The 24,992-nt window shown below is 42.5% G+C and overlaps 1 long non-coding RNA gene across 10 annotated transcripts in view; it reads right to left on the bottom strand.

Annotated features, from left to right (window-relative positions):
- The window catches only part of LOC105236003, a 71,224-nt gene that overhangs the window by 30,218 nt on the left and 16,014 nt on the right, over positions 1–24,992 (bottom strand). For 8 of the 10 annotated variants that reach the window (XR_004619822.1, XR_004619813.1, XR_004619815.1 and 5 more), the window contains exon 4: positions 1,568–1,682. The exons of the other annotated variants lie outside the window; for them this stretch is intronic. This is a non-coding gene — a long non-coding RNA (uncharacterized LOC105236003). The remainder of the gene's footprint in view (positions 1–1,567; positions 1,683–24,992) is intronic. 10 annotated transcript variants of the gene reach the window in all.

Raw genomic sequence — 24,992 nt, 5'->3', positions numbered from 1 at the left:
GTAGGCCCAGACCTGAAGGAAGAAAAGGAGCGTGCAATGCAGAGTAGGTGGAGGGGAGTGCCAGACACAGGAAGTGCCTGTGGTCCTACAGCAAGAGCGAGCTTGGCACTCAGGTGTGTCTGGGGAGTGGAGGTGGTATGGGGGAGGGGCAGGGCCCGGCTCATGCAGAGCCTCTAAGCCTTGGCAAAGATTGTGGTCATTTTAAATGCAAGAGGAAGCCAGTTAGGAGGTTCTTGAAAGAGAAGAGGACAGAGTGGCATCCGTGGAGCTGGAAAAAGGTGCATGGGTTTAGGGCATTTTGAAAGGAAAACAAATAGACAAAGCATGCTATTGGATTGGAGGTGGGAAGGAGAGGGAGGGAGATGCCATAGATGGCTTCCTATTTTCTGGCTCGGAATTATCTACCGAAGTGAGGCAGATTGTGGGAGGAACAGGTTTGGGCATGTTAAATTTCAGATGTCTGGGTTTATTAAAAGGGCAGTATTCAGAGGTGACTCAGGCCTCTGATGTGATGAAGTCCAATGCAAACAAGAGAAACAATTCACCAAATTGCTTTGGCATAACTTAACAGCTTTATAAAGATTTAGTTCCCTATTTATAGAACTGGTAAGTTTCTAAAAGAGTCATGTATAATTTTCAGTTGTACTTTATTTCATTTTATGGGTGACAGTACATGCTAGGGGGGCATTTGGTAGTTTGGGGTTTCATAAGGATAGTGGGTATAATCCTCATGAATGTCAAAGATCTACTCTAGATTTACTACACAGTATATTGAACTGATTTCTGATACAACTTTATGGAAAATGTCAAGTGGCTGGTTGGTGTGTGGTCTGTGGATATACCATAGTTATCCTTTACTTAGCCCTTACTCTGTGCTTCACATTCTGGGACACAGTCTATAAGTATCTCACTTGAGCTCCACATTACTTGTCACCCATTCTACATGTGAGAAGGAAAAGCTCAGAAAGGTTACGTAACTTGCCCAGAGTCACAGAGCTGGGAAGGGGTGGAGTTTGTATTGGACCCAGGTATGAGCTGATCAGAAAGTTTGGATTTCTATGAAGCAGATGTTGCCCTTGGTTAGAGCATGGGTGAAAGCAGAGGCTGACATGGGATTGAGGATAAGAGACATTTACTGGGGAGTATCACCTGCAGATGGACAAGACTCAGTGCAGAACAGTCAAAGTCTCTGGCAGCCCAACATGGACCTCTGAAGCAAAGACTGCCCATTTCAAGGGGTCCTGCACTTGGGCAGAAATGGATGGGCCCTTGTACCACTACTTCAGCTCACCCCTTGGCTGGGGAGAGCACTCCAAGAAGACCATGATCTCAGCTTGAAAACTGGGCTGGCCCTTCAAGGCTGTCAGTAAACTGCACTCCTTGCATCAGGCACGTAAGATCTCCTTAAGTGGGGATCTGAGCAGTGCATCTCCCTGTCTGTCACATGCTCTAAAAATTGTCAGTGCTCCTTTCATTCAAGAGAAGGGTGTGTGTGAGTTATCTATTGCTGTGTAACAAATTGCCCCAAAATGTAGCAGCTTAAAACAGCAAGCATCTGTTATCTTACAGTGTCTATGGGTCAGGAGTCCAGGCATGGCTTAGCTGGGAGCCTCTGGCTGAAGGTCTTCTGTAAGGTTTCAGTCAAGCTCTAGCTGGGGTCACAGTCTCATCTGAAGGCTCAACTGGAAGGAAAGTAGGCTTCTGAGCTCACCTGTGTGGTTGTTGGCATGCCTTGGATCCTCATGGCCTGGGCCTCCACGGGACTACCTCATGACATGGCAGCTGACTTCCTCCAGGGTAAGCAACCCGAGAGGCAGTGAGAAAGAAGGCCCATGGTGAAAGTCATGGCTTTTTATAACCTACTCTTGGTCTTGACATCCCATCACTTCTACCACACTCTATTTGTTAGAATGAGTTAGTAAATTCAGGCCATACTCAAGGGATATACAAGTACAAGAGTACCAGGAGTTGGGGATCACTGGCAGCTCGTTCAGAGGCTGCCTACCACAGGCACAGTGTATTCAAATAAACAACACTAATGAGGAGCACCTGACTGGCTCAGTGGGTAGAGCATGTGACTCTTGATCTTAGGGTCTGAGTTCAAGCCCCATGTTGGGTATAGAGCTTACTTAAAAAAAAAAGAAAAAAAAATAATGATAATAATAATGAGTTTACCCACCATGTGTTGAACATTTGCTATGAATTAGGGTGGTATTAGGGCCTCACACATATCACCTCATCCCTACTCTTTTATTTTTTTTTAAGTAGGCTCCAAGCACAACATGGGGCTTGAACTCACCACCCTGAGATTAAGAGTCACATGCTCTACCACCTGAACCAGCCAGGTACTCCCCTACTCCTTTATTCACTCAGGATCCATCAGCTAGAAGGCACTGAGCTGCTGAGAACAGGACAACTGAAGTACACTTTCTGCTCTCGACGTGCTCATGTCCGGAGGTATAATTTGTTTTACGAAGGAAGAGAAGAGACCTCACACAGTTAGTAAGTAAGTGGCTGAGCTAAGAGGTCAAACAAAGCTGGTCAGAATGACATCAAGGCCACTAATTTTTGTAAAGATAGTATACTCCTGAATCCACAAGCTTGAAAACATTGCTAATCTAAAAACAACTATGAGGAAGAAACAAGTCACAAAGAATACATACAATGTAATTCCATTTATATAAACTTCAAAAATAGGGGCTTGCTTAGCGATAGACAAATAGCAGACACAGTGAACAGAGTAGCAAAAAATGATTTCCAGATTTCCACAAATTAGGGTGGTGGCCATCCGCAAAGGGAGGAGGGGAATGTGAGGAGGGGTGGGTCCCAAGGGGCTTATGGGGCCTGAGTACTCTTCTGGACCTGGTGGCTGCTGTCCACTTTATAATGACACATGCAACCGTACATATGTTCTGTTTGCTTCTCTGTATGGATGACATAGTTAACAACAAAGAGATTTACAGCAAAAAACAGCTGTGTGGTAAGGGATGTTACTGGCCAAGTGCGGGCACCTGTGATGGCAGGTAAAGAGCTCTCTTTTTCAGAGACACAAGGGGCATAAGGTCTTTTTGCCTTCCACAAATGTCCCATGCAGGGGACCCCACAGGCTGGCTCACCGCTATGGTAACGTGCATCAGACCCAAAATAAATTCTGAGGAGGACAGTGCTGGGTGAGATCATCTTGCCGTTTGATCCAACGTGTCTGAGCATTCCTAAAAGGGCTGCTGAAGAGTGAGACCCCATTCATGCTGTAACAATAGCCTCTTGGAGCTTTTCACAGCAAAGTGCAACTCTGTAGAAAAGTGTGAGGGAAAGCTCACTCCCAGGTACCTCAGATTAATTAGGCTTTAATCTATTCTCTTTCTGAGCCTGTCAAAAAAGCACAGTGAGGTGGGGGGGGTGATGCCTGGCTGGCTTAGTCAGAAGAGCATGTGACACTTGATCCTAGGGTTGTGAGTTCGAGCCCCATTTTGGGTGTAGAGATTACTTAAATAAATAAATAAACTTTAAAAAAAAAAAAAAGGCAGGGGGGAATTTTGGGTTGAGTTTTGTTTGAGACTCTGGAGCCAGACCAGTTGGAAATACATGAGAGGAATGTGGAGGTTAGTCTCTATTCACAAGGATGGGGAAGACAAGGGGACTGGGAGGAGATGTCTTATCTCCTTTGGGGATTTTGAGCTCATTCTATCCAGTCCCACCTTAGTCAAGATGGAGCTTAGCTTTCTGAATTCCCAGCCCTAGATGCTTCCTGAGCTCCAGACAGTGTTCCATGTACAGACTTGGGGGCGGGGCAGTCACCTGCACTGAAGGCAGGGTCACATGGAGCTGAGGTGTGTTTAGGGCCTAGAAGAGCATCTTTTCCGTGTCAATGTGTGTGTGTGGGGGGGAGAGGTGTAGGATTGCCAGATAAACACCCATTAAATTTAAATTTCAGATAAACAATAAATAACTTTTGGTATAGGTGTTACATGGGACATACTTTAACATACTTAAACATTATTCATTGCTCATCTGAAATTCAAATTTACTAATTCAACCCAATAACCTGTATTTTTATCTCCTAGATATGGCCACCTGACTGGAGGGCGTTCAGCATCCGGAGGCCAGGTGCAGGCAGGCTGCTTCTGAGCGCCGTGCAGCTGGCAGTCGATACTGCTTGCTTGATCTGCCCATAATCCCTGCTTCTCTCCCCTTCCCCGGCCTTGGGAGGCTTCAACCTAGTGTGCAGGCTGTGCACCTGCTTTGCCACTGGATGTTTAATACTACTAAGGAATTATTGCTAATTATGTTGTGTGATAATGGTATTGTGGTCATCCTAGGTTTATCTAAAGGAGGTCTTACATCTTAGAGATGCATACTAAAATATTTATTAAAAATAAATCAATAAAATATTTGTAGACAAAGTGATAAGCTATCTGACATTTGCTTCAAGATAATACGAGAGGATATATATATTGTGAAAAAAAGGCTGATCATGGTGGTCTGTGATTAGCAGCAGAAGGAGGAAGAGACTGAAAAACGGCACAAGAGAATTTGGGGGATGATGGAAATGTTCTGTATTTTGATTATGACAGTGGTTTCAAGGGTGTATATATGTTAAATTTTATCAAATTGTGCACTGAAATGGATGCAGTTTATTGTAAATGAATTTTACCTTAATAAAGAAATAATCTCAATAAAGGGATGCCTCAATAAAAGTACTAGTTGGAAAACTAAAATGTGGGAGGGGGAGTGGACAGGGTTATGGATGAGACAACTTGGCCACAAGCTGGTTCCCAGTTGGTGGGGCTGGGTGGCGTTTACACGTTGGTTTCAAGACACCGATTATCTGCTCTTTGAACTGTCTGTATACATAACATTTTCCATAATAAAAATGTTTTCAAAAGATAATAAGGACAAAAGAAGAAAATTCTAAATTAGGTGTCTTGGAATTTCTCAATAATGTAAAAAATATCATTGGAATTAGATTTGGTTGATTGAGTCTGTTTCATTGGAATTAAATTGATAACTGTGAATGACTGACATAAAACTTTAATATCTAGAAGGAGTCTATATTCAGATTTCCTCTAAGCGACTTTGAATTCTCACTGCACATTAAGGGAAAAAATGAGAATCCAAAAAAGCAAGAATGCATAATAGTACAGCCACTTTGGAAGACAGTTTGGCAGTTTCTGAAAAGCTAAACATAGTCTTACCATACGATCCAGCAATTACACTTCTTGGTATTAACCCAAATGAGTTGGAAACTTATGTCCACACACAAACCTTCATATGAATGTTTATAGCAGCTTTATTTATAATTGCCAAAACTTGGAACCAACCAAGATGTCCTTCAGTAGGTGAACGGATAAACAAACTGTAGCACATGTAGACAGTGGAATAGTGTTCGATGATTAAAAAAAAAAATGAGCCACTAGGGGTGGGGGTGGGGGAAATGGGAAGACACTGGTCAAAGGGCACAAACTTCCATTTATAAGATTAACAAGTCTGATGATCTAATGTACAGCATGGTGATTATAGCTAATAATATTGTATCATATGATGAGGGATAGAAGCAGAAAAATGTTCATCTTTGGCTCAGAAGGTTGCCCTATGGCCTGCACAGTTTTGATAAGGATCAAATATGTGTTGGCTGCTATATTCTTAAAGGGTCTCATGACCCTTAACTCACTGATAGTTAATATCAAACTGAGTAATAAGCACCAGAGAAATCTTGCAAAAATAATTTTACATGTAGAAATTAGAAGACATTTATGATTACATATGCCCTGCGTGTCCTCTTCTCCTTGGTCACTAAAGCACCTGAACACCAGCTTCATACAGCAAAAAGTGCAGCTCTTTCTGCCCACGGGTCCTGTCCCCGTGCTACTTAAATAAACTTACTAAGTTGCACAGTGGAACAGCTCAAGAATTCTTTCAACAATCCTGAATCATTTTTGGTGGCCCGTATGGTGACAATGGAGTGAACCCAAGACCGCTGGTGTGACAATAAGTCTTCTTTACCCCTAGTCTTTGTTTCTTACCTGAAAGGGACCAGTGGGCACTATTACCCAGGAGAAGCACTCACCCAAGGGGGGACTGCTCCCTTGGGACTGGATCATGGATAAAGCTCATGAGAAAGTTGCCTGGATTAGATAGGAGTTCCATACTTTGGGTTTTTTCATGTTTCTCATTTGTGTTCCCCATGGACTGTTTGGCATTCTCCATCCTGCTCTCAGATTGAAAGTACTTCTACCTGAGATATATGACGTTTAATACAATATAAAATAGCTGCCCCTTCTTAACAAAGGCCACAGCCTCTACCCCACCTGTTAATACTAGATCTACAGGCTTACAAGTGTAGTATCATTGGTCACCAAATGCATCAACTCCCTCAAAATGGAAAGAGGCAGCCCCAATCTCTGTGGCAAGTCAGTCCATTCATGAGCATCTACTGTAGCCTAGATGCAGCAGGGAAGTGAGGGGAGGTCAACATCCCTTCTCAAGTGGCACAAAGGTGTCAGAGCAGTTGAGAATGAGAGACACTTTCCTATACTCTGAACCCCAGGAAACTTTGGCAATACTCCTGATGGGACACCATTTGGAAGCTGAGGGGGATTTTGGCAATGGACTCCGAGTTAGTTAATGTACTGTCTTCATTTTATAGGAATTAATTACAGGATCAACTTCCTTGATCCCAGAGGATTCCCCTCTGGCCTGTCTCCTAGCACACTGGAGTCAATTTGGACAACAGGATTTAAAGAAGAAGGGCCTCATCTTCTTCTGTAAGAATGCCTGGCCTTAATGTTCTCTGGACGATGATGAAAAATGCCCACTAACAGGTCCCTAATACTTCAATACTATTTATCAATTGGACCTTTCTTTATAGGCATCAGGGAAAATGGACCGAAGTGCCCTACAACCAGGCCTTTAAGCCACTGAGTCAGGATCCCAATCCAAGAGAGACGTGTAGGATGTCTCTGGTAAGATTCCAGGCCCCTCCACTTTTAGATATTTTAGATGATGATTGTTTAAGTAGACTACCCCAATAAAAGAAACCAACTGAGTCAGACAAACAAGAAAATCAATCAGCAGAAGAAAAAGTTAATAAGCCTGCAAATTGAGCCCAGGTCCCTCGTAACTCCCCCTCCATACAAATCTTTGGAGCCTTCCACTTCTAGTCTAGCAGGACATATGTAAGTGGAGCTTCATACCTACCAAACACTCAGACTAAGGCAGGATTGTATCTACCTCAGGAAGTAGCAAATGGGGAAATGGGCACAGGTCCATGTCCCATTTTCCATGTCAGATCTGGCTCAAATAAAAACAACAACTAGGACGATACTCAGAGGATCTAACCAAGTTTATAGATGGATTTCACCAGGTGTCCCTAAAGTTTGATTTAACCTGGCAGGATATCTGTATTATTCTAACACACCGTTGTACCCAGAAGGAAAGGCCCAGATTTGGGCTAGGGCACAAGAATTTGCAGATGAGCTGGCAACTGGGGATAGAAATCATTATCTAGTAGGAGAAGACACTGTTCCTAATGCTGAGCCTCATTGGAACTACCAAAAGGACAGATCTGGCAGGGAAAGATGAGACCATATGGTCACCTGTTTATTGGAGGGAATGAAAGGAGGATTTTCTAAACCTGTCAATTTTGATAAAGTTAAGGAAGTAACCCAGGCAGATGATGAAAATCCAGCCTTATTTCAAGGATGTTTAATAGAAGCAATTCATAAATATACAAATTTAGACCCAACCACACTGGAAGGGATGGCTATTTTAAATATGCATTTTATGAGCCAGTCAACACCAGACATTGGCCATAAATTGGCAAAAATGGCCTTAGGCTCTCAAACTCCAAACCAGTGGCTGCTGGAAGTGGCCCATGAAGACTTAAATAACAGAGATATGGCTCTAAGACAGGAAAAGGACTGCAGGGCTAAAATACAGGGCAGAATGTAGGCTTAAATATTGACTGCACTATTGTGGATTCCCCACAATGCCAGGCTAGCCAGGAGCAACAGAAGAAGGGAGTATCAGGCTGAAGTCCAGGCAAGACCCCATGCTATAGGTACGGCCAAATTGGACATTGGAGTAAAAATGTCCTGGTAAGTGCCCTCCACCAAGACCATGTCCTGCCTGAAGGGCAGAGGGACATTGGAAAAGAGACTGTCCTTGTCACCAGAGGGAGAGGAGGACAGGAACTCATTTCCCTCTTTTTTTTTTTTTTAAGATTTTATTTGTTTATTTGTCAGAGAGAGAGAGAACACAAGCAGGGGGAGCAGCAGGCAGAGGGAGAAGCAGGCTCCCCACTGAGCAAGGAGACTGATGCGGGACTTGATCCCAGGATGCCGAGATCATGACCTGAGTGGAAGGCAGATACTTAACGGACTGAGCCACCCAGGTGTCCCAGGAACTCATTTCCTAGCCTGAGAGCAACAACTTGAAGAGATGGCATGACGGGGCCCTGAGGCTGGTCCAGCTCCCCTGAACATCAAGATGGTTGAGCCCTGGGTTACCCTGGATGTGAGAGGTAAGTTCATAGATTTTCTTATTGATACAGGATCCACTTACTCTGTCCTTGTTCAGCATTCTTTTTTTTTTTTTTAAAGATTTTATTTATTTATTCGACAGAGAGAGAGACAGCCAGCGAGAGAGGGAACACAAGCAGGGAGAGTGGGAGAGGAAGAAACAGGCTCCTAGCGGAGGAGCCTGACGTGGGGCTCGATCCCGTAACGCCGGGATCACGCCCTGAGCTGAAGGCAGACGCTTAACCGCTGTGCCACCCAGGCGCCCCTGTTCAGCATTCTGGCCTGACCTTTCTAAACATAAAATTACTGGAATAGAAGGAGAACCTAACTCATGCTTACAAACTTTTCCTCTAACCTGTAAATATAGAGACCAATTAATTACCCACTCTTTCCTAGTTCTCCCTTCCTGTTCCACTCTCCTATTGGGAAGGGACCTCGTGTTGAAGTTGGGAATCCAGTTCAAACTAACTAGACAGGAGGATGGTCTCTTCTCCTTGCTGGCTGAAGAAAAACTAGACATCCATCCTGGGATTTCCTCTAACGTTTGGAAACAAGGAGACCCATGAGTTTGGGATTGTGATATCCCTGGGAAGGCAATACAGGTCCATCCCATCAAAATAGCTCTAAAGGATCTTGCTACTATTACACACACACACACACACACACACACACACACACACACACACACACAAATCCTTTTAAGACAGAAGCTAGGGCTGTCCTGCAATCACTCCTAGATAAATTTCTTAAATGTGTAATTCTTAAACCTTGCCAATCCTCTTATAATACTCCCATTTTGCCTATTAAGAAGCCTAAAGGAGGGTATAGAATGGTATAAGACCTTAGAATAATAAATGAAACTGTCATCCCTATTCACCCCACAGTGCCAAAGTCTTATACTATACTGACTTAAATTCTGCGTGATACAAAATGGTTTGCCGTGCTTGATGTAAAGGATGCTTTCTTTTGTAATCCCTTAAGGGGAAGGGGCTCAACCTCTATCCACCTTTGAATGAGACCCATTAAGAGGACACCAAGCATGCCAGCTTACAAACACAGTCCTACTGCAGAAGTTAGAGACAGTCCCCATTTGTTTGGCAATGCACTCAGGAGAGAACTGACAGTCCTTACATGGCCTCAGGGAACAAGGGTATCATATATCAATGATATTTTGATATGTAGCCCCACGAAAGAGGCCTCAGACTATCATTCTAGTGTTGTAATAAAATTTCTTGGGGAGAAAGGATACCGAGTATCATCAAAAAAGGCTCAAATTTCTAAACAGAAGGTACAATCCTTAGGATATGAATTAACTCCTGGACATCATTCCCTGTTAATTGAGAGAAAAAGAGCTATAATAGAATTGGGGTCACCTGCCACAAAAAAACAACTCTGAACCTTTTCAGGAATGGCTGGATTTTGCAGCCTATGGATCCCAGGGTTTGGAATCTTAGCAAAACTGTATGAGTTCGCTAGGGGGCCAGATGAAGAGCCTTTAAAATGGGATAAAGAACAAGAGGGGGTCTTTCAACAACTAAAAACTAAACTATCCTTGGCCCTGGCTCTAGCTCTACCGAACTTAGAAAAGCCATTTACCTTATTCGCTGCTGTCAGACAGGGCCAAGTCCTAGGAGTACTAACACAAAAATGAGGGTATGAACTGAGACCTGGATTTTTCCAAAGCCATTGGCAAGGTAGCCCAAGGATGGCCAGCCGGCCTCCAAGCAGCAGCAGCTACTGCATTGCTAGGAGGAGCATCTAAACGTTCGGGGGGACGGCCATTGACGGTGATGACTCCTCATCAGGTTCAAGCAGTTTTAGAAGCTGAAGAACATCAATGGATGACAGGGGGATGACTAAGTATCAAGCTCTGCTTTTAGACTCCTCCAGTATTGTTCTCACAATCTGTCAAACCCTAACCCCGCATCCCTCATGCCTGGATCAGACCATGCCACTATTGCGTCTGTACATGGCTGTAAAGAGGTCATAGAACTAGTCTCTTCCAGCCTTCCAGATCTAAAAGATCAAGCCATAGACAACGCTGACGATAGCTGGTTTATGGACGGTAGTATTTTTATAGAAGGAGGACAAAGAAAGGCTGGCTATCCAATGGCTAGTTTAATGAAAACTATTGAGGCCAACCCATTACCAACCGATATATTTTTAAAAGATTTTATTTTGGGGGCGCCTGGATGGCTCAGTCGGTGAAGGTCTGCCTTCGGCTCAGGTCATGATCCCAGGGTCCTGGGATTGAGCCCTATATCAGGCTCCCTGCTTGGCGGGGAGTCTGCTTCTCCCTCTGCCCCTCTCCCTGCTCATGCTCTCTCTCTCTCTGTCACAAATAAATAAATAAATTTTTTTAAAAAAAGATTTTATTTTTTAAAGATTCATTTATTTATTTGAGAGAGAGAGAGAGCGCGCGAGAGCATGAATGGGGGGAGGGGCAGAGGGAAACAGAATGCTCAAACACACTCCCCACTGAGCCCGGAGCCTGACGTGGGGCTCAATCTCTTGACCCTGAGATCATGACCTGAGCCAGAATCAAGAGTTGGATGCTTAACTGACTGAGCCACCCAGGTGCCAAGATTTCATTTTTAAGTAATCAGTACACCCAGTGTAGAACTTGAACCCACAGCCCTGAGATCAAGAGTCATATGCTCCACTGACTGAGCCAGCCAGGAGCCCCCTCATCGATATTTCGGCTCAAAAGGCAGAACTGATAGCTCTCCCTCAAGCTCTGCAGTTAGTTAAAGGCCTAAAAGTTAATATATATACAGACTGAAAATACACCTTCCTTGTACTCCATGCACACGGTGTCATCTGGAAAGAAAAGGGGATTATTCAGTAGTCATAATTTCCCTATTAGATATGGACCTGAAATTGTAACTCTATTAAAGGCAGTTCATCTCCTAAAGAAGTTGCTATAATGTATCTTAGAGAGGACAAAAGGGAAAACATTTAGAATCTAAAAGAAATAATTTAGCCGATCGGGCAGCCAACCTGGCAGTTTACGCTAACTAGTTATGAGTTTGATACCGGCAGTCTCTAATCCCGTAAACACAGTTGTTCCCACATATACTATGGAAGAGAGCAACAGAGCACTTGGGAAAGGATCTACTAAAACTGCTAATGGATGGTATAAGGATGATAAAGGAAAAATCTCTGTCCCTAAGGAAAAACAATGGAAATTAGCAACAGGCCTGCACCAGCCTACTCATATGGAAAGAGAAGCTTTATGGGATTTCACCAAATCCTCATTTGATGGAATAGGATTAAGAGCCCTTTTACAAAAGGCACGTAAGTCTTAATGCAATATGTGCCCAGGTTCACTGAGAAGGTGCATTACAATCACCCTCCCCCTTTTTTTTAAGATTTTTAAAATTTTTATTTTTAAGTAACCTCCACACCCAACGTGGGGCTCAAACTTACATCCCCAAGATCAAGAGTCAAATGCTTTACCAACTGGGCCAGCCAGGTGCCCTGACCAGCTCCTCTTTTAACACTTGAACAAAGACATGGAACATATCCTGGGGAAGACTGGCAAATTGATTTCACACAAATGCCACCTTGTAAGGGATATAAATATTTATTAGTCTATATAGATACCTTTACTGGATGGATGGAAGCCTTCCCATGTAAGACAGAAAAAGCTACTGAGGTAACAAAGACTTTATAAGGGAAATTATCCTCGGCTTGATCTCCCTTGATCTCTTCAAAGTGACAATGGCCAATCCTTTACAGCCTATGTAACTCAACAGGTAGCCCAAGCCCTTAAAATTAAATATTTTTTGCATAGAAGCCAGCATCCTCAATCATCAGGCAAAGTTGAAAAGATTAACCATAATTTAAAAAGACACCTCACAGGGCACCTGTGTGGCTCATTTGGTTAGGTGTCCATCTCTTGATTTTGGCTCAGGTTGTGATCTTGGGGTCGTGGGATCAAGCCCCACAATGGGCTCCACACTTAGCACAGAGTCTGCTCCAGATTTTCTCTCTCCCTCTCCCTTTGCCCTTCCCCCACTTGCTCTCAAAAATAAATAAATGAATAAATAAATAAAATCTTTAAAAAAAAGACATGTCACTAGGATGAGCCTAGAAAGACAAAACTGGATAACTTTTTTTACCGATTGGTCTCTTAAGAATAAGAACCACCCCATGGGAAGGGCGCCTGCGTGGCTCAGTCAGCTGTGCCTGACTCTGGCTCAGGTCAGAATGTTAGGAGCCTGGGATAGAGCCCTGTGTCAGGCTCCACCCTCAGTGGAGAGTCTGCTTATCCCTCTGCTCCTCCCTCCACTTGCTCTCTCTCTCTCTCTCAAATAAATACAATTAAAAAAAAAAACACCTCATGGGAAAGATTGGGGTTAAGCCCTTTAAAAATTTTTTTAAAGATTTTATTTATTTATTTGTTTATTTGAGAGAGAGAGAGAGAGAGAGCAAGCATGATATGGGGAGGGGCAGAGGGAGAAGCAGCCTCCTTGCTGAGCAGGGAGTCCTATATGGGGCTCAATCCCAGGAACCTGGGATCATGACCTGAGCCGAAGGCAGATGCTTAACCAACTGAGCCACCCAGGCGCCCCTAAGCCCTTTTGAATTAATATATGGTAGACCATTGACTTGTCCTTGGACCCAGATTATAATAACCTCTTAAATTTTTCATATGAACACGGATTAATCCATATAACTCTCAACAAATATGCTAATAAGGTACTGCCAAAACCAGACCTAAGGAGACTCAAATTTCCTTGCAAGCAAGCCCTGGACAGCTAGTCTATTTCAAAGATTGGAAGGCAAAGAACTCTGGAGAACTAATTCCTAAGTGGAAAGGACCTTACAGGGTCCCATTAAGCACTCCCACTGTGGTAAAACTAGAAGACCACTTGACATGGGCTCATATTTCCAGAATTAAACTTACACCCCCTTCAACACAGGCTGACAACAAGCTGGACGACGCGCCCTCATATTCTGTGAACCGGTGGAAGATCTCAGACTCCTCTTCAAACGAGATAAGACAACATGAAGGTCTTTTTTCTTTTACTTGCCATCTACAAACCATACCTAAATGGTAACTCTTTTCTATAATGGGCACAACATTACTCTGAGATCCAAAACCAATCTTCATGCTGGATTTGTGGCTTACTGCCCATATCAAGCACTTCAGGCCCCCTTGGTGGGCTTCTCCATGACAAGGTACAGACTGGCATTATTTACATCAGTACATTGCCGATATGATACATCACCCTAACACCAGCACATATAAAGATATTTCTATCAGTAAAAAGGATGTTTCTTGCTGGCCTATGCTATGTGGTAGATGTTACATGGGACTCTCTAGGCTATATGAGGCCTTTCTCTTATCCTCAAGCTATCCAAATTATAACTGAACATGCCAGTCCACAGAGAGGCTCCTGACAACAGATTTTTCAACTACATAATCTTCCTATCAATACACCTAGGAAGGGTTATATCAAATATAGGATAGATATATGTGGCTTACTCCCAGAGTAGGACGCCTAAGCCAAAGGCCCTTTAATTCTTGGAACAGAAAAAGCATACCCTTGATTCATGGCCCAATAATACTTGCCAAATGGGATGGCTTCCTCCAGAAGCCTATGGCCATACCATTATTTTAAGGCAACCAATTGGTTTGTTACTGACTGGACAAGATGACCAGACATCAGATGGCTAGCACGTAATGTAACACAGTGGTTATGTGGGTCAAATTCATGGCCATGGCTTCCACGAGGCTGGAATGGAAGATGTACTGTAGATTATGCCTGGACACATGGCTGTAGCAATAAGACTATCATAAGTCCAGCTAATCTTCCATATCTAAAACAATGCTGGACAAGGTCTGCATTCCACGGGTATGACCATCTGACATCTATTTTTCTTCCATCGGTAGGTCTATAAGATGTTAAATGGCACATGGAGGCCCTGATAAATACATGATTAAGGCCTTAAATAGCTCTCAAAATAGTATTATATTATGACCCAACTGGGTAAAACAGTTAAAAAACAGAATGGCATTAGATGTTTTCACAGCAGTGCAAGGAGGAATATGTGCCATTATTAGAGCAGAATATTGCATCTACATTCCAGATGATGACAAAAATATAACAGGGTTTCTTACTGATGTGAATAATCAAATGGGTGTTCTTACAGGCCCTACATTGCCACTTAGTGACTGGTTACATTCCTAGTCAGGAGGTGGACTATGGTCTACACAAAAGGGTTCTCATTACTCTTCTTATTTTCGTCATAATAATAATCCTGACTCCTTTGCCCAGCCAACAGATGGCCCTTACTACTCTAAACAAATTCACCCTCATGTCCACTCTGGACTCTATAGCAATGGCCTTCTGTTATAGTTACTTGTAAGGATAGATTGTGACCAATCTTGGTCCATAGGTAGGAACATCCCTATGACCCCATCAGCTTGAAGAAGTTACAGGAGATGAGCCCCTTGTCCTTCAACAACCTTAAAGATTTAAGGACTGAAAATTGTTCAGGGGAGAAATGATGAGGGATAGAAGCAGAAAAATGTTCACCTTTAGCCCAGAAGGCTGGCCTATAGCCTGCATAGTTTTGATAAGGATCGAATACGTGCTGGTTGCTGCATTCTTAAAGGGTCTCATGACTGTCTGTACGTCTCACCTATAGTTAATATCAAACTAAATAATAAGCACCAAGAAACCTTGAGAAAGTAGTTTTATGTGTAGAAATATGAAGACATTTATGATTTAATACTCCCTACACGCCCCCTTCCCCTTGGGCACTCAGCATCTGGTCACCAGCTTCATACAGCAAAAAGTTCAGCTCTTTCTGCCCACGGGTCCTTTCCCCATGCTACTTAAACTTACTAAGTTGCACCATAAAACGTCTCAAGAATTCTTTCTTGACCATCACGCTCAATGAGCCCACAACATATATACTCGAACGTTGCTAAGAGAGTAGATCTTAAATGTTCTCACAACGAAAAAGAAGCGGTAATTATGTGATGGGATGGAGTGGTAGTTAATCCTACAGTGTAATCATTTTGCAGTTTATAAATGAATGCAGTCAGTATGTTGTGTACCTTAAACTTACACAATGTTATGTGTCAATTATTTCTTAATAAAGCTTGGTGGGGGGAGGTGAGGGGGTGGGAAGGCAGAAATGAGCCGCCAAGCCAGGAAAAGACATGGAGGAAAGTTAAATGCATATTACTAAGTGAAAGAAGCTGGTCTGAAAAGGCTGCATACACGCTATGATTTTAACTATATGACATTCTGGAAAAGGGAAACTATACAGTGAATACATCAGGGGTTGCCAGGGGTCAGAGAGGAGAGATGGAAGGGAGGAATCAATAAGTGGAACACAGGGGATTTTAGAGCAGTGAAACTATTCTGATAGTGTGCATGACATTATGCATTTGTCAAAACCTACAGAACTATAAGGGTGCCTGGGTGGCTTAGTTGGTTAAGTGTCTGCCTTTGGCTCAGGTCATGATCTCAGTCCTGGGAGCAAGGCTTTCGTCCTCGGGCTCCCCACTCAGCAGAGAGCTGCTTCTCCCCCTCCCTCTGTCCCTCCCCGCCCTGCTCATGCTCTCTCTCTGTCTCTCTCAAATAAATAAACAAAATCTTTAAAAAAAAAACCTATAGAACTATATAACACAGAGAATGTAGTGTAACGTAAACTATGGGTTTTAGTTAATAATAACATATCAATATTGATTCATTAGTTGTAACACATGTACCACACCAATGCATGATGTTAATAATCAGGAAAAGTGCGTACTTGGGAGAGGGGGTATATGGGAACTCTCTGTACTTACCACTCAATTTTTCTATAAATCTAAAACTGCTCTAAAAAAAAAATCAAGTCTGCTAATTTTTTTTAAAGATTTTATTTATTTATTCAACAGAGATAGAGACAGCCAGCAAGAGAGGGAACACAAGCAGGGGGAGTGGGAGAGGAAGAAGCAGGCTCACAGCAGAAGAGCCTGATGTGGGGCTCGATCCCATAACGCCAGGATCACGCCCTGAGCCGAAGGCAGACGCTTAACTGCTGTGCCACCCAGGCGCCCCTAATTTTTAACAATATAAGGGAAATAGAAGAAAAAAAGCCAAATTATATGTTTTGGAATTTCTCGAAAAGGGAGAATTGCTTAAAAAATATCACTGAACTTACATTAGGTTAAGAGAACTATGAATGACTGAAAGAAAATTATCATCATCTAGAAGGACTTTACATTCAGATTTCCTCTAAGTGACTCCAAGTTCTTCTTGCACCTTAACAAGGAAAACGGAAATCCTAAAAATGTAAAAGACAGGCAGAAATATCCAATCATTCTACTCTGCAAATGTGTCCTCCAATCTCTCTTGTTTAGCCCAGCAGTGCTATTGTACGTAACCATCTTGTATCTGCTGCCTTTGTTTTCTGGTTCCAGGGAGGGGTGACTCATATTCACAAACGGTGGGGTGTACAGGGAGGCCCTCCAGAAATTTGAGGACAGTGAGGAAGAACTTCGAAATATTAATTCCAGCATTCACACTGTACCCGCATTTACAAACACTGTTGATATGGCTGGTAATTGCCTCCAGAGGTTGGGATACTGTGCTGTTGGAAGATTCCCCAGCAGCAGTGGTCTCAGTTTTATGACTTTTTTTTTTTTTTAAGTAGGCTCCATGCCCAATGTGGGGTTTGAACTCAAAATTCTGAGATCAAGAGTTGCAGGCTCTACCAACTGAGCCAGCCAGGCACCCCCCAGGTTTGTTGCTTCTTAACTGTTGAAAGCCATATTCCCGCCAAGTGTCTGGGAGGACACACCCAGTTCCCCAGCTCTGGCTAGATTTGAAAGTGAAAAGTTCTCACTGAGCTCACTGACTGGGAACTAAGCCACCTGTCAGAAGGGAGAACGGGTCGTGCTTAACTCGAGGGTGCTCCCAAGTGGCTGTGGACCAGCAACAGTCCCCTGCAAAGAGAGGCAAGATGTGTGAGCCAAACTGTAAGTACAGAAGTACCAGTGCATAGGAAGCTGGAGAAGTCCAGGGTGCAGAATCCTTGACTGTAACTTCCACTAGTGGGCTGCATATGCCAGCATCACAGGGTAAACCAGGAGCTCAGAACAACTCATCAATCACTAATATTTTTTCAGCACTTAATCTGTAGCAGGCATTGGGCTAAATGCTTATATGAGATATCTCATGTAATCTTCGCAACGATCCTAAGAGGCAGGCACTCTTTGTATCTCCAGCTGACCGACGAAGAGGTGAGACACGGAGAAATTAAGTCACTTGACCAGGTCACGAAACTATTATGTGGTAGAGCGGGGAATTGAGTCTGTCTTGCTGGACCTGAGACCTCGTCCTGAGACCACGCTAGTGAGGAAAGGGCAAAAGGATTAGGAAGAGCAACTGTTCCTTAAGCGGCTACGGTGGCTTTCAGCTATTACTGCTTGATATGGTCTACAAATGGGTCTACTGATAAAGCAAGAACCTAAGTGGGGCTGGGAGGGGTGGGGGGTAGGTGGGCTAGGATGGCGTACAGCTGTGATGAGGGCTTTATTATAGGAAGAAAGCTTTTCAAAGTCAGAAGTATAGTCTTGGTACCACTAGTGCGTAGCATGGCAGTGAGCACATAGTAGGTGTTCAATAAAAGTTTGCCAAATGAACGCAGGAAAAGACCCTTTTACGGGCCATCACAGCCATTTACATGGAATTACCCCTAGGGCCCTGGTTAATATCCAATTGCCTGCTGATGATACTCTTATTATTATTATTGTAAAATATAGATAGCATGAAATTGACCAGTTTAATAATTTTTAAGGGTATAGTTCAGATAGCATGAAATTGACCATTTTAATAATTTTTAAGGGTATAGTTCAGCCTTAAGTACATGTTGTGCGTGCTGATGATTTTTAAATGATACACAAATTAAGACAGCAACAATGCCTTTTCTCCCTAAACTAGTCAGCATTGGTATTGGTCAGATGTCATAGGTTATGCTGTGGTAACAAAAAAACTCCAAAATCTCAGTAGCTTTAAAAAAGCAAAGGTTTAGAGGGCACCTGGCTGACTCAGTCGATAGAGCATGCAACTCTTGATGTCAGGGTTGTAAGTTCAAGCCCCAACATTTGCCATATAGCTTACTTAAAAAAAAAAAAAGTGAAGGTTTATTTCTTGCTCATGCTTACATGTCCATTGCAGGTTGCTGGGGGCTCTGCCCCACATTATTCTCACTTTGGAAGCCAGGATGGTGGGAGAAATCATTTTTAAGGGTGTAGTTTAGTGGCATTAAGTACACGTTGTGCATGATGATGATTTTAAATGATACGCAACTTAAGAAAGCATCTGGAGTGTTGCTGGTTCTGTGGCAGAGAGAAAGGAGAAGCCGATCTTGTACCTGCTCTTGAAATGTCTGCTCACACGTTACTGGTCAAAGCAGGTGCCATAACCATACCTAACTTCAAAGAGGATGCGGCAGTGTGCTCCTAGCATGGGTCTGGAAAGAAGGAAACAGGAAATTTCTGAAGAGCCCGGTGAATGAGCACTACTAGTCTCTTTCGGTTTCAAATGAGAGAAATTAGATTCGAACTGGCTGATGCACTTGATCCTGACTCCTGTTGATATGTCAACAACTGGCTGGGTAGGTGGAGGAAGAAGCTGGGAATTGGGGTGACCACAACTTGGCAACTGATCCCTATGTCTGAGAAAGTCAGGTGGGTGGATAGCACCTGGGCCTACTCCCAACATTTACTGGGCCCAGATAAGAATACAAATCTCTATTTGTATTCTCACGAACCATGTATTAAATAACTAAAAGCTTAAAATCAAACAAAGAGCTAAATAAAATATATTCTCTCTACTTTAACAAATATAGCTTCATCACAATAAAACATACTTTCATGGCAAGAGAATCAAAAAAACATCCATAAGGGGCACCAGCTGGCTCAGTCAGTAGAGCTTGCGACTCTTGATCTCAGGGTTGTAAGTTTGAGCCCCATGTTGGGTGTAGAGATGACTTAGACATAAAATCTTTAAAAAAATCCATAAAACTATAGTTTTTATATGACTGAAAACTAGCAAAATAGCAAAGATAACTGAATGTAATTATTACTGCAGATGTAAAGCCATGAATATTAACTTCAATTTCCTTGTTTGTTTTTTTCTTTTTGGTGATTCATCTATATATAATATACATAAATAGTCTTCCATGGCTTTTGAAACATATTACTTTTAAAATAATAAAGAAAAAGAAACATAATATTTTCATTATATTTCATAATATAATCTAGGTAAATTGAGTAACAAAGATTTACTTCTAATTATGTTGTGTATGATTTCTTCTCTTATGTTGAAACACATTAAATTAATAATCTCATTTTTTAAAAATGATTTTATTTATTTATTTATTTATTTATTTATTTATTTATTTATTTGCCAGAGAGAGAGCAAGCACAAGCAGGGTGAGTGGCAGGCAGAGGGAGAAGTAGGCTCCCTGCTGAGCAAGGATCCTGATGTGATCCGAGGACCCTGGGATCATGACCTGAGCCGAAGGCAGACATTTAACCAACTGAGCCATCCTGGTGTACCAATAATCTCGTTTTGAGTTCTTCATTTTATATAGTGATCATTTGGTGCATTCTATCTATCTATCTATCTATCTATCTATCTATCTATCTATCTAGGAGGCTCCACGTCAAGCACAGAGCTCAATGCAGGGCTTAAACTCACAACCCTGAGATCAAGACCTGAGCTGATATCAAGAGTCAGACGCTTAACTGACTCAACCACCCAGGAGCCCCTCATTTCGTGCATTTTATTTTACTTATTTGTTTTTAAATATTTCATTTATTTATTTGGGAGAGAGAGAGAGAGAGAACGAGTGGGGGGAAGGGAAGAGGGAGAAGGAGAAGCAGACTCCCCACTGAGGAAGGAGCCCAACACAGGGCTGGATCCCAGGACCCCTGGATCATGACCTGAACTGAAGGCACAGGCCTAACCATCTGAGCCACCCAGGTGCCCCCATTTAGTACATTTTAAAACTTTTATTACATGTTGAACATATTTGTATCACATTTTGAAATAATTTCTGTGAAACCTAGAAAATTTCCATTGTTTTCTATACATGTTGAGCTGCCTTGCCACAAAAAGCATCGTTATCTTTGATTAAATACTGCACACACATAATTTTATAATAACATCATATATCACAGAAGAATTTGTCTATGTTGAATACTATTTTTGTTTTGCTGTTTATTCTGTCTCTTAAAAAATTAATTCTAGTGGTCATATAAGTATTTTTTGTGTGTATGTTAAGTTTCACTTCATTCAAGAACCTGTGTGTTTCCAGACAGAACCACCTTAATTGGCCAAGGCTGATCTCAGGATCAGTTGTAAAACCGTCACAGCAGTACTAACAAAATATTTGTTTTGGGATCTAGGATGTACAAACATAAAAGCTATTTCTACAATTTCTTTCCCCATCTAAAATAATTCTGCTGTAAAGTGAAATACAAAATTTTCTGCCATGTTCATGTGATTGACAATTATAACTATTACTATTTTTTAAGATTTTACTTATTTATTTGACAGAGAGAGTGAGAGAGCACAAACAGGGGGAGGAGCAGAAGGAGAGGGAGAGGCAGACTCCCCAATGACCAAGGAGCCCAATGTGGGGCTGGATCCCAGGACCCTGGGACCACGACCAGAGCCAAAGGCAGATGCTTAATGACTGAGCCACCCAGGAGCCCCTATAACCATTAATTTGAATTAGATTGTACTTTGCTAGGGATGTATTTACACTGTCAGAAAGATGTGACAGGCATTTTCAGGATCACTATCCAATAAGCATTGTAAAGCTCCAGAGGTTTTTGGTTTTCAAATGCAACTGCAGATTTTATAAATGCAATTTTCTTCATGTGCAAATGGACGGCCCAGAATTGCATTTGGCTTTCTGAGACATGACTTTGTTATGAATAATTCTTTTCTTCCCCCCTCATTGTTTGTTTTTTTTTTTTTAAGATTTTTTTTATTTATTTGACAGAGATAGAGACAGCCAGCTAGAGAGGGAACACAAGCAGGGGGAGTGGGAGAGGAAGAAGCAGGCTCCCAGCAGAAGAGCCTGATGTGGGGCTCGATCCCAGAAAGCCAGTATCACGCCCTGAGCTGAAGGCAGACGCTTAACCGCTGTGCCACCCAGGCGCCCCTCCCCCCTCATAGTTTTAATCAATAATTAATCTTCGTTTAATGAAGAATGAGAAGTTGCAGGAATTTCATCCGACCTTTTCAAATTGTGGGTTGGGAGATTTTTTTGGTTGTTGTTTATTTTCGTTGTTCGTTTGATTAGTAATGAAATCTTTGTTAACTAAAGATTTGTAAAGTCCTGTCTGCAGTTTTTAGGTGGGTCATGCTCAGCTCACTTTCACTGTTTCCAGGTTTTAGAAATTTAAACAGATGATCTTGGGGCGTCTGGGTGGCACAGCGGTTGGGCGTCTGCCTTCAGCTCAGGGCGTGATCCCGGCGTTGTGGGATCGAGCCCCACATCAGGCTCCTCTGCTATGAGCCTGCTTCTTCCTCTCCCATTCCCCCTGCTTGTGTTCCCTCTCTCGCTGGCTGTCTCTATCTCTGTCAAATAAATAAATAAAATCTTTAAAAAAAATAAAAAAAATAAACAGATGATCTTTCTATTTCCTCTTCTTTTGGGCTCTTTCTTCTCTGAACTCTGTTCTCTATGATAATCTCACTTTCAAAATTATTTCAATAAAGCTGACATTTACATCCAAATTTTTGGAAAATTTACAATCTTACTGAAATTTTTATAAAAACTCATAATTCTAGCATTCACTGTGCATCTAGTTGCTACTGTATTTGTCCATCCAGTTGCCAATTCATATGTTTCATAAATGTTGCATCTAGCCCTGTACATATACACATTCAAGAGTCATATGAATTATTTGATGTTGCAAAATATTCCTTAGCTGTCACTTGCAACTGTTGCAAATACCAGAACCACTGCACCCCTGGGAAATGATACCTTGTTATGTAAGAACCCACTGCATTCATTCTAGCTGGGATGAAGGGTTTAACAAGTTGATCCATTTGTCTTTCTTTTCTTAAATGCTTCCTCTTCCTTGTACTCTGGAGCAGTGTCTAGCTCTGTGTTAACAGCAGCACAATTTACAAATCTACATGGCATTTGGTTTCAATCCCTTTTTGTTTCAAGGACATAGGGCTGGAAATGTAATGAAGCAATTTCTTAGGACCTGAACAGTGTTAGTCACGAGAACAAATGTTCAGGGTTTGTGGGTTATGCTGTGCCAGCCCTGAGTGCTGAATCCCAAATGGTAGGCACCTTCCGTTCCTTAAGGTACCTATCTGTTGTGTTCCTGTTATGTGATGTCCTCCAAAGTTCAAGAGCTGAGGCTCTTTTGCCTGGGTTAAGGGCAGTGGTGGCCACTTTGTTGTCTTAGGAAGGAATGAGAGATCTTTGGAAAATGGGATCCCTGGCAGTCTAGAAACTAGGAGAGGGGTTTATGACTGGCTCAGTCAGAGTAGTGTTTGACTCTTGATTTGGGGGTTGTGAGTTTGAGCCCCACGCTGGGCATAGAGACTACTAAAAAAATTAATAAACTTAGAAAGAAAGAAAGAAAGAAAGAAAGAAAGAAAGAAAGAAAGAAAGAAAGAAAGAAAGAAAGAAAGAAAAAGAAGCAAGGAAGGAAGGGAGAGAGAGGAAGGAAGAATGAAAAGAGGAAAGAAAGAAAGAAAGAAAGAAGCAAGCAAACAAACAAACAAACAAACTAGGAGAAATGAATTAGTCCAGGTGAGATTTGGGAGTGGAGTGAAGACAGGCAGATTCACAGTACGGTTAATGAAGCTTTGAGGTCCTTTACTCGACACAGATTACTCCAACACCCATACCTAATTTTGTGTTCTTTTTCTTAAAAATGGCCTCAGCCCATAAAACGTTAAGTTTGAAAAACTTAAAGCAGGGTACCAAGACTAAAGCCACGCAGGTTCAAGGTAGTTCACGGCCTGTTCCCCTCTGGCAGCGTCCTGGCGTACTTGCTGGGAACCAGAGGCGTATGAGCTGCAAGCACAAGGCCTGGGCCAACCCAGTTAGGTTGCACAGTAATGTCCGAAACAGCAGTAGCGAGATTCATCCAAATCTCCGATCAATAGAAATATGATGCAAGTCACACCTGGAATTTTAAATTTTCTAGTGGCTACATTTAAACAAGTAAAAATAAACAAATGAAAGTATTTCTAATATATTTTATTTGCCCTGATGTATCCAAAATAGCAGTGAAGTCCTTAAGATGTGGTATGTATTTCACCCTTGCCATACATCTCAATTCAGACGCGTCATATTCCCGGTGCTCAATAGCAATCTGTCGCTCGTGGCCACCATACAAAGCAGTGCAGCTCTCCATAAACCCACAGTCTCTACCTTTCAGCCAATGCTGGCTGGGGCACTGTATTCCTTTCCTATTGCTGCTGTAACAGATCACCCCAAATTTCACGGACTAAGATGATACAAATTTATTCTCTTACAGTTCTGGAGGTCAGAAATCCAAAAATGGTCTTACTGGGCTAAGATATTGATCAGGCTTCCTTCTTCCTGGAGAAACTGTTAACCTTGCCTTTTTGAGCTTCTAGAAGGCTGTCTGCATTCCTTGGCTCATGGCCCCATCACTCCCACCTCTGCTTCCATAATCACATCTCCTTCCCTGACTCTAACCCTCTCACATTTCTCTCATAAGGACACCTGAGATTATGCTGGGCCCACACAGATAATCCATGATAATCTCCCTACCTCAAGATCTGTAACTTAATGACATTCATCAAGTCTCCTTTACCATGTAAGACAGTGAATTCACATGTTCTGGAGATTAAGATGGGACATCTTTTTGAGGCAGCATTTGCCTACCACAGGTGCTTAAGAGAGGCTGAGTCTTCAGGGGAAAGATGCTAGGGACTTCAGCCAAAGTAGGGTCAGGGAAAGAGAGAATGGCTCCATTTTGTCCAGAGTTAGAGCAAGAATAAGTTGAAATTCCATAGGAGAAAAATGGAGGAAGCTGAAGGTGTTGGGTCTTTGGGGTAAAACCTGGTTCAAGGTTGTCCTAACCAGCAGGCTCCCTGTTTTCTCTCCTCTCCTCTCCCCTCCTTCCCTCCCCTCCCTTCCCTCCCATCTTCCCTCTCCTCTCCTTTTCCTTCCCCTCTCCTCTCCTCTCCCCTCCCCTCCTGTCCTCTCCCATCTTCCCCTCCCCCTCCCCTCCCTCCTTCCCTCCCTCCTTTCCTTCCTTCCTTCCTTCTTGCTTGCTTTCACTATTTAGGACACTTGTCACAGTTTCCTAAATGGAGCTTCTCTTCAAGGATCATATCTATTCCACACCACCTCCTTCTTCCCTGCCTGCTACGCACACACATCCTCAGTGCACAAATCAGGCAGAACTCTCACGATGTGCTCAGTGGCAGAGTGGATCACTCAAAA

Source organism: Ailuropoda melanoleuca, chromosome 13 (genome assembly GCF_002007445.2).
Source record: "Ailuropoda melanoleuca isolate Jingjing chromosome 13, ASM200744v2, whole genome shotgun sequence".
NCBI lineage: Eukaryota > Metazoa > Chordata > Mammalia > Carnivora > Ursidae > Ailuropoda > Ailuropoda melanoleuca.
The sequence above is the reverse complement of the archived record's forward strand: the minus strand, read 5'-3'. Positions and strand labels throughout refer to the sequence as shown.